At 30.0% G+C, this 10,775-nt stretch overlaps 1 pseudogene; it reads left to right on the forward strand.

Annotated features, from left to right (window-relative positions):
- The first annotated feature begins 9,083 nt into the window (after positions 1 to 9,083).
- Positions 9,084 to 9,279, forward strand: LOC130972402 (small nucleolar RNA U3; annotated as a pseudogene).
- Positions 9,280 to 10,775: the final 1,496 nt, after the last annotated feature.

Consider the following 10,775-nt stretch of genomic DNA (forward strand, 5'->3'; position numbering starts at 1 on the left):
TTTCGGTGGGACCCGAAAAGGGTGGCAGTGTCCGAGTTTTAGAGGAGATGTTGCCGAAATTTTATAAAATTGAAAGTTTTGCCTGAAGTGATGATTTAAAAAGATTTAGTTTTTGAATGTTATATGTTTTAAGATTGATTTATTTAGAAAAGAAAGAATTATGTTTTGAATTGAGATTGTTGATTAACGGAAAGAAGGATGATGTGGATTGATTTGAAATATGATTTTTGAATGAATTTGGAAATGGGATATGGATTGATGAATGTGATGATATTGAAAATGGCTTAGATGTTGATGAATGATGAATGAATTATTTATATGGCTTATGAATTTGAAATATCTGAGATACGAGGTTCCCTGGATTAAGTGTCGTGGCTTGCCACCACGTGTACCAGGTTGAAAACTCGATACTCTGTTGATCCTACGACGTAAGTGTGACCGGGCACTATATAAATTCCCGGGAATGATACCCCCATTGAGTAATATTGATTATTTGAGAAAAAGCTATGCATAGACTCTTGGGAATGCACGTCGGGGGACGGTCTAAGGACAATTCAGACTTGTCGGGTTGGCTGGATAACCGACAGATGAGCCTCATCAGCCATAGGACAGGCATGCATCATATGCATTTGTATGCTTTGCTTGGGTTTGAACTTGTTTTGGTTTGTCTAATTGCTAAACTGTTCTTAACTGCTACTTGAACTATTTGCTGTAACTGCTACCTACTTGTGCTTTCCTTGTCTGTCTTGCCTGTGTTTGTTCTGGCGTGCTACATTTGAGAATGAACTTGGATGCTGAATTTAATGATTGTGTTGTTTGATTGCGTGGTTGATTTCTGATTGAGATTTTCTTATAAGAAATGAAAGATTTTGGATTTCTGAAAGATTAAACATTGTTTCTTTGAAAAGGGTTTTGAACGATTTCCTATTGGTTTTAAAAGATTCATAAGGCAATGATAATCACTGAGTTTGAAAACAGTTTCTTATTAAATATCTTCTTATAACAACTTTGAAACTTCGTGGTGAGACCGTGTGGTTTGGTTCTCACTCCCCTACAGCTTTACCTTTTCAGGAACCGGATGAAGAAGCATTAAGAAGAGATATACTGTGTTTGGTTTATAAGATGTTGTACTAATTAGATTATTTTCTTCCCTCGTCTTTGTTATTACGAGTTTGTAAGAGGGATAGGAATTGTATGTTTTATATGTATATTATATTATGAGTTATTATCTAAGGAGTCTTGTATATGAATCTATGCCTGTGTATATTTTTCCTAAGATAAAGTGTTTGGTTTCGGTTTTTCTAAGAAATCAGCGATACAGTGTTGAGTCACAGGCTCCTATTTTAGTATTTAGTATGTAAAGTAGTCGTAATACTTCTTGCTATCTGAGTAGCGCAGCCGGAAGCGTGACTTTTGATAGTGAGGGTGTTACATTTCCATAATGTACTCCCTTATGTTCCCTTTACCTTTATACCTCATGGAGACAAGTTTGCTCAAAAGATTACTTGCCTCTGCCTTTTCATTCTTAGTAAAGAATTTTTCAATATCTTTTAGGAACTGTTTGGCATCTTTATCCTCAGTAATTGAGTCCCGAAACGCCTCAGGAATTGAGCGTTTCATGATCATAATGTTCATTCGATTGGATCTTTCCCACTTGTCTATTTTAACCTCATTGAGATTTTCCGGAGTGGAAGTGGGTTCCTCCTTTCGAAGAGCTATATCTAGATCCATACAACCGAGGACAATCTCCACGGTATCCTTTCAAACTTTAAAGTTTGAACCATTCAGCATAGGAATACTGCTAATTTGTGCAGAAACATTGGTAGCTAAAGTCATAGTTTCTGGATTAGAACAAAAAGAACATGCAGTAAATATTAGTTAAATAATGAAAAAAATCCATATTGAGATATCTAGAACAACATTAATTTTCAATCTTTGGATAGAAAAATTAACTGTAAGTGATACTCTCATCGCAGTAATCAAATATTGTCAAAATTCCTGTCACACATTAAGCCTTTGTTTGGACCGACTTAATGCGCACATGAAAACTTAAACTTTGCAACCTATTTATTACCGCATATATTTTCTATTAATTGGCCAAACAATAACCTTTCTTTGGGCCGATTATTGACCGCATAATTAATAAAAAATAAACAAAAGTGTGCAATGCTTATTATTTGGCCAAACAATAAACTTCCTTTGGGCCGATTATTGTTTGCATAAATAATAAACATTACTTTATTCTTAATTAGTTACCCAAATATTTATTTACCATCAATATGTGTATTTAATTCGGCCAAATATAGACCTTCCTTTGGGCTGACCAATATTCGCATGAATTATATAACACCATATTTCTAATGTTTTGAATAAATCAATTTTCACAAAAGAAGCTACTTTGGCAGCATAATGTTCAATCAATTTATTCTAAAACCAAATATTTATAATAAATGGGTATAATAATTTAAATTGTTACCAATTTCCTTATGTAACAAAAAAAAATACTTAAATCTCAAAAAAAATTAAATTTTAATGATGTCTTTTGAGATCTTAAAGAAAAAAATATAATTATAATTCATGTGCCAAAAAATTTTTGATCCATTAAAATTAGAATTCATCTTTATAAAATTAGTAGGTATAATAATCCTTTATATCTTAAAAGAATAATTCATTAAAATTAAAATTAATCATTATATAAATTAAATGCTAAATCAGTCTCGTATAAAATATAAATATGTATATAAGTATACCTTAAGGTATAACCAAATAATGATAATATATATACAAATATCCATACATAATGATACACATATATATGCATATAAAGAATTGCAATCAACGCCATTGGCATTAAAAAAAATTAATCTCCTGTTCGTCCAACAGTAGCAGCTATATATATACGACGTACACACAAAATAAAACATATATGTGTGATAATAATAAAGAGTCACAGAAGACTATTCATAATTTAAAGTTCTGCTGCACAACAATATTAAACGTAGATAGAGCATATATACGTATATGTCGATCTAAAATAACAACGAAATATTTTTTATGACTAAATTATGGATGGCTCTTATACCACTTATCGGAATAAATTAATTTACATAGTCCAGATCATCTATATTGAATCACCAAAAATATTATAGTGCGAAAGCATATCTGAATTTATAAACATGAATTATGATTGGAAGAATTTGGATCATATGGTTCTTTCGATCTTTCTCAACCAAAACCTTCTATATTCCTAGGCGGCTGAACGGTAACTCTTTTGATGGGGAAAGAGCAACAAATGCGACTTTGGTATATTGGGGACCGAAACTCTGAAAGTCTATTTATATTTGAGCATGGCACCCATTAAATCCTAAAGTCTAAATAAAATAGTATCTAAAACCCAAAAGATAATATATCTAAAATTCAAAAAGATAATTATCTAAAGAACAAAAAATAATATCCAATTTTATTCTCATTTAATTTTAAATCAAAAGTAATAATGACTTATTCAATTAGCATTTATAACAATAAATGATATCATTATTATATAAATCATTTAATTTAAAATAGTATCATTTGTGATTATAATTGATATATGTATTGCCCACAAATAAATTAAAAAATTAAATAATTTCCTAACACCAATCCCACCTGAAATATTAGATCGAATTCTTTCTGGCATATGCGACTTCGCAAGGGAGATCATTGATGAGTCTGAATTTGATATGGATAACTTGCGTGAGTGGCAGATTGGTGTCAACCTTTATATCACCATACTCAATACTGATGAAGATGACATGGATCAAGATTCTGAATCTTTTGGGGAGAACTAGAGAAGAACAGTGAAGACGCTGATGCATGGGATATCAACTGTTTCTTGAAATAATTTTCAGTTAGTTATTATATTTTCCACTGTTTTCACTCTTTCTTTTAACCTTTCCTAACATTAATTCTTAGGGGATGCCCATTATTGTAGCATCAATTTTGTTGGTATATATGTCAATAAAAACTTATTTTTTAGATTTACAATCTCAAAACCATGAATAATGGAGTATATCATCAATCGAATGTTCAGTAGAAAAAAGAAAAGAAAAAAAATTAAGTCTTATTAGTTTGCTTTGAGTTTTATTCCTGTTTAATTTGATTATTTTCAGTTTGAGTAATGTTATACATTTAAGTATTTTTATAAATTAAGTTTAACCAAGTTAAATAATAAAACTTAAAATAATATTAATCATATTTAGTTGGACTTAGTTGGCATAGAATTCGACAGTTCTAAAACGTTTGGACCATTAAATGGTCTAATAATAAAACATTTTTTAAAGTTTTTTATTAATTGTTAAAAAGTCTTTATTTAATTTTAACTACAATTTAACCCTTTATATATTACTTAATGAAAAAGTCTATGGGGTCAATAATTTTTGTATTTTGTGACCAACACTTAACCATTAAAAGAAAAGTAAGTGATCTCTCATCATTGGATATAATCTTATACCATGAAAAATACTTTGATGGTCAATTGATAATTACAAAACACAAAAGTTGTTGGCCTTCTAACACTCTTCTAATTTAGTTATTAAATTTATCATTTATTTTATAAATTATTATTTTATTATTCATTGAATGGTCCAAATATTTTGAATCTAATGCCGATCTAGCTAACAACAAGATTTAGATATCTACTATTATCTTTTAAATTTTTTTTTACACATAATTATTTGATTAATTAATTTATTTTTTATTTTGTTAGAAAATTTTTTAGATTCTTTGCTTTGACCTTGACGGCCATATTATTAAGATTTTCTAATACTTTATCACTAACAATTAAAATGATTAAAGTTTCACAGCATGTCTAACATAGAAATTATGAGTGTCACTTGTTCATAAACCAGTGAAATTCATAGCAGGCAATTTGGACATGATATAAGCATCATAGAAGTGGCATATATATGTAAAGAAAAAGTATATGTAACTAATAACATTCTTGAACAATGTGTGAACAATGTGAATTAATAGGATTAAAAGAATAAATTTAATGAGTAACATTAAATTAGGGTGTAGTGTATTTATATTTGATTGGTGGTTGTTCATGTTGTTCAAAATAATCATTATTCCCCTAACACTCTCCATATGTAAAATAGCACAAATAAAGATAATTGATTGTAATTCAGACTTAAACTTGATCATTTTAAATGATTTCCAAAAATAAAAAATTAGGAAAAGTCTCTTGTGTAAATGACAAAAACATTTATTACATAAACAGACAGATATTGCTTCACATGAATAAAAATACATGTGTGAGACATTACTACACCTCAAAAAATTTATTATTTTTAAAATAAAAAATTTAACACAATAAAGTGGAACATTTAAAAAGTCCAAAATTACAATACAAACACTAAAAAAATTGTAGTTATCTTTGACATTGCCATCAACAACTAGATGGAATAAAGTCAACTCATTCTTTATAGTCCCTAATCGACTTGGTAATAACTTTCGCAATGCCTGTTTCTTGATTCCTGAAAATCCTGGCATTCCTTTTCAAATGATAGCAAAAAAGCCAATCTGCCACCTGTTACGTTTGTCTTTTCTTACAGGAGTTCCTGTCCAACTCTCAAAGTGTTGCTTAATGGTTCCTAAAATAGACCAAAGTTTATTATAGGCGTATAATCAAGCACACCACACCTGCCACGTGAACTCACAGCCAATGAATAAGTGGAAATCATTCTCAGTTTTTTTTTTTTTTACATAAAACACAAAGCGTATCCCTGTGATCAATAATACCCAATTTAATCAATCTTTTCTTAGTATTGACCCTACCAACTAACACAAACCAGATGAATAGCTCAACTCTTGGTGGTACTAGTCCTCTCCATAAGATCTAGTGAAACTATAACTCGTAATGTCCTCCGGGAGAGTCTTAACTTGCAAAACCTTATTCCGGTTTTTAGGCCGGCTCCTTCTTGCTTTTTCCTTTTGCTTTATATACCTTCGTTTCTGTGCAAGTACTTCATTCTGAGCCTGAAGAGCTGTCATAATGTCGTCTTCCTCGTCATATGAGACAACCCCTGATTCCACAGTCAAGATCCAAGCAACTCTGTTTTCAACCACGTCTTCATTCTAACTTTTTATTTTCTTCACAATATTCTGATCACTAATTACATCCTTTTCAGAATTCTCAACATCCTCTAAGTTTCTGACTGCCCCATCCTCTTCAAAGCATGTTTCCTCCCTCAGAGTATCCTCTCTCCTTGAATCTGCTTCCTCTACTCCATCATTCCTTACTAATCTTGTAACGGTATTCTTCTTTACACTCCCATTGAGACTTCGTGAACTGTATGTGATATGGCATTAGTTTCATTCAAGCTCCCTATTATTCTTATCCCTTTCTTCCCGTCCAATAGATTGTCGCCATCTATCATAGAGTTGTTGACCACATGAAGCATCCCCACACAAGAGAAATCATTCATCCCTAAGCCATTTATCTTCATTACCATAGAGGTTTCCACCATTGGCACTGACTTGTGCTCTCCAACACCGTCATGCTCCTTCACGGCACAGAGCGGACCAGCGGCGGCACTGCCAACATCAAACTCATCACTCTCTATGACAGCGATCGCTTTCTAAACATCTCCGCAGGCACCACCGCTGAGTTTCTGCCAGCCATCTTCCGTCCCTACCACTCCTTCACCATATCCTACGTCGTTATTGTGATTCACGTTATTCACCACAGCTGCGTGATGCCTAAGATCCTCCTCCCTCATCACTGTCCAATGTATCGGTCTCCCTGCACCACCATCCACAGCAGCTGCCAAGAACTCCTTGTGAAAGCACAGTATGATGAAGTCACCGTCGCACCTTACGGTAGCAGTAATGGTTTTTTAATAACTAGTTATTTAATTTTTTTAAAAGAGTAAACTATTAAATTTTACTCTATCTTTTGAAGATATTGACAAAAATACTCTAAATTTTATATTTAATAAATTATTTATACATATTATTCAAAATTTTATCAAAATATTTGAATAACTATTTAAAAAGTATGTAAAAAAATAGGACTAAAATTTTGATCCCTAATTTTTTTTAAAGTGTTTCAACCCAGTCCAAAAAGGACCATAGGTCTACTTATGGACTACTGACCTGCCGGGTATTCGACCCACATCCAGAAGAGACTCGCATGCCACCTCATATCCTGCTGAGAAGATCTGGAGTGCCAGCGGAAGCTTTCAGACGAATGAGTTCAAGAGAAAAGGCCCACCCGAGCACAGAGTATAAATGAGGAGGGACCTACCTTTTTCCAGAGGTACGTCACCTTTTACCCTAATTAGTCACTAAGCCACCTAATTCTATGGATACTGACTTTAGCATTGGAGTGTCCTTGCAGGTAGCTCCACCTGCCGACCCACCGGCGACTCAAGCAACCTACCTCCTCAAGGAACTAGCGTTCAGGTTCAGATTTTCTCACACAATCCGTTGCTCCATACCTAATACCATCCAAACTATGCATCATCTGAGCAACTGAACAAAAAGTTTTTGATTGCTGAGAAAAAAATTGCAACAAAAATTTACTTAACGTAAAATTATTAAATTTTAAAGATAAAAGCTTTTTTCTTTTAACAAAAAATATCAAAATTCAATCTCTAAAATACATTTTGAAAATATATATTGAACATCATAAAAAAATAAAAAAATATTTTTGTCAAATTGGATGCTATTTTGATTTTTTTTTTTTGGTCGGTGAATTGGACAACCTCCAATCTTAGGTACCCCAATAGATTGGACAACCCTCAATCCTAGGTACACAATACACACCCACACATTCCTCACATACTTACCAATTTTTTCTTCTCGGTTGCAGCTGATAAAACTCGAATGGTGAGAGAGCGGAATGTCGTGTGAGTTATGACTCATTGGTCTATTTTAAATTTTTAATAGTTTATTCTTCCCAAAATGTTGGACTTTTTATAACTTCATTTATAAGCTTGGTGAATTTTTTTTTCTGGTGACTACAGGCTTGGTGAGTATTTTTTTTGTTTTTTTTTTAATTAAGAATGAGACTTGAATTTATAATTTTTATATAAATAAAAATTATGTCACTTAATTTGAGTTATAATTCATTAGTAAATATATTTTTTTATTAAATAAATATATCTATTGTTAAAAAAAATACAATTAATCGTTATATTTTCCTAATTAACTTGCTAAGAGAAGAATAACATAACACATCAAATTGAAACCTTCAACGATAATAATAAAAAACCCTAAACAACGAGAATAAGACTACGTAGTAACCATAATAAAATTAACAATAATCATAAAAATATAATTTTTTTTTTTTTTGGTGTAGGAGGAAACAAAAGGTCCGAAAAAAAATTACAAATTTATTACTCGAAGAAGAAATGTCCCTTTTTTATCATTTATAAAAGATAGTACTTTTCCTTTCGGAGGAGTATCCCAAAAATATAATCCTATATAGAGACCATAGTGCACATAGTAATTAAATTAAATTACATTCATGAACTTTCTAGCAGCTTTGTTTTTTTGTTTTTATATGTTTTTATGTAATTGAACTACTCAACAAATTTATGTTTTATAGTTTATAATTTTTTTTGGTTGTTGGCCGGGTGTGTCGTTGGGCCACTATTTTTTTTAATTAATAGCAATATTTTCAAGGTAAATTCTAGCCTACCCTTCTTATAATAACATGTAATTTACCTTCTGTGACATGTCATCTTTTAATTGGTTGCTATGTTAACTATGGTTAAATTATTGGTAATTAAATTATAGCCCAAAGTGGGTGATTATGTAATTAAATACCTCAAAATTTAATTTCAATGCCATCCAAAAATCTCATATCATCATCTCCATCACCATCATCATCATCATCATCATCATCATCATTATTTTCATTTTCTTTTTCGTCTTCCCCTTCTACACTATCATCATAAAAAGCCATCATAATCGATTTCACGTTCTTAAATTTTAAGATTTTCTGAATTTCGCAAACGTAAACTTAGTCTCACCTGGGCTAGGTTCACAAAACAAAAGCAGTTTTTATAACTAAACACAAAGAACACAAAACACAGAACACGACCTTACTTGAATAGGATTTGTTCTATAGGCTCGTACATCTGTATCCTTGAGTTCTAAGAAGACTTTGGTTGAACTATGACCGTGAGGTCAGAGCGTGATTAATTGTTTCAAAGCGCATGCCATCTGAACGGTAGAGGATCGTTCGCGCTACAACCTTGTGGTCGAGATGGTCTCACGGTGTTCTGACAGACTCAAATATTTTTTCCCTGGCCATTTGATTAGTTATTTTCTCTAAATACTTAGTGAGTGTTTGGATTACAGTTTGCACACGGGAGTTTGAATAAAATTAATTTTGCAAACTTGATTTTGATGAAAAGTAAGTTTGTATCAAGTGATTTATGTTTGGTAATATTTATATCAAAATGAATTATAGTAAAATAAATGTTGTTTGGATTACACTATTCAAAATCACTTTTAGATACAAAATTACTAAAATAGACATCAACTTAAATAATTTTTGTATATTATTTTAATTTAGATATTTGAATAGATGTTATTAATTAATTCTATAATAAAATTAATATTTATACACTAAGATAAAAATAATATATAAAAATTGGTAAAATATACTTTTAATTAAAACTAACAAAATATAAATTTTAGAGAGTACTAAAAATAATAAAAAAATTAAATATTTATTTTGGTAGTAATTGAAATAAATCAAAAAAAATTTATGATATTTTTTATACAGTATATTTTTAGTACTCTTAGTACTCTTTTTTAGTATGTTATAATTTTTTATTATTATTATTTACAATTAATTTTTTGTTTAATTTACTATCTTAATTGGATCAATATATTATATTAAAAAAAATAAAAATAATACAAAAAAATTATAATTATAAAAGTGTATAATATCAAATAAATAATTAATAAAAAAATAGTAAATAATAGAAAAAGATAGTTCATATAAACAAAAATAATATAAATAATACAATAGTATGCATAAAGGATAAAATTGGTAAAAAATAAATAAAGATTGAGTATTGATGACTAAAAGCCCGTTGGTGAAACGTAGAAGCTTATTATTTCCTGGTTCATCAAAATATGGAACACCCAATGAGTTAATTTTTTCTTTAATTTCAGAGAGAAATGGGACTTGAGTAAATTGAATTTCTACACAATGATAAAAATATAACTTTATTTTTGAATGTTTATAGAAATTATATATTTATCTCTCTTATAAAAATATTTAATTACAAAATTACCCTACTTTAGTTAACATATTAACTCTTATTGAGTTAAATTAACTCAAACTAAAACTAAGCATCCAATTAAAGCATGTCACGTCACGAGGAGTAATTTACATGTTGAAATAGAGGGGGTTGGGTAGAACTCACCTATTTTCAAACTAACTAACTTTCAGAACAAATAAAAATAAAAACTAATCAATTTAGATTAATAGAATAATCACCTCACTAATTCATTTAAACTTAATATTTATATTAATTTAATTAAATATATGTTTGGGTAAAATGAATATATCCATAAAAGTATAGCTGAAAAAAAGTGAAATAGTGTGCTCAAAATTTAAATAGTTGATAAACAGATCTAAAATACTTTAGTAATTAGATAAAAATAATACATAAAAATAATAAAGAAAAGACTAAGATGGATATATTTAGATATCTACAATTTAAATTATATTAATCAAGTTTTTAATAATGTAATTAACACATAAGAAGCAT

The sequence above is a fragment of the Arachis stenosperma genome, chromosome 3 (assembly GCF_014773155.1).
Source record: "Arachis stenosperma cultivar V10309 chromosome 3, arast.V10309.gnm1.PFL2, whole genome shotgun sequence".
Classification (NCBI taxonomy): Eukaryota; Viridiplantae; Streptophyta; class Magnoliopsida; order Fabales; family Fabaceae; genus Arachis; species Arachis stenosperma.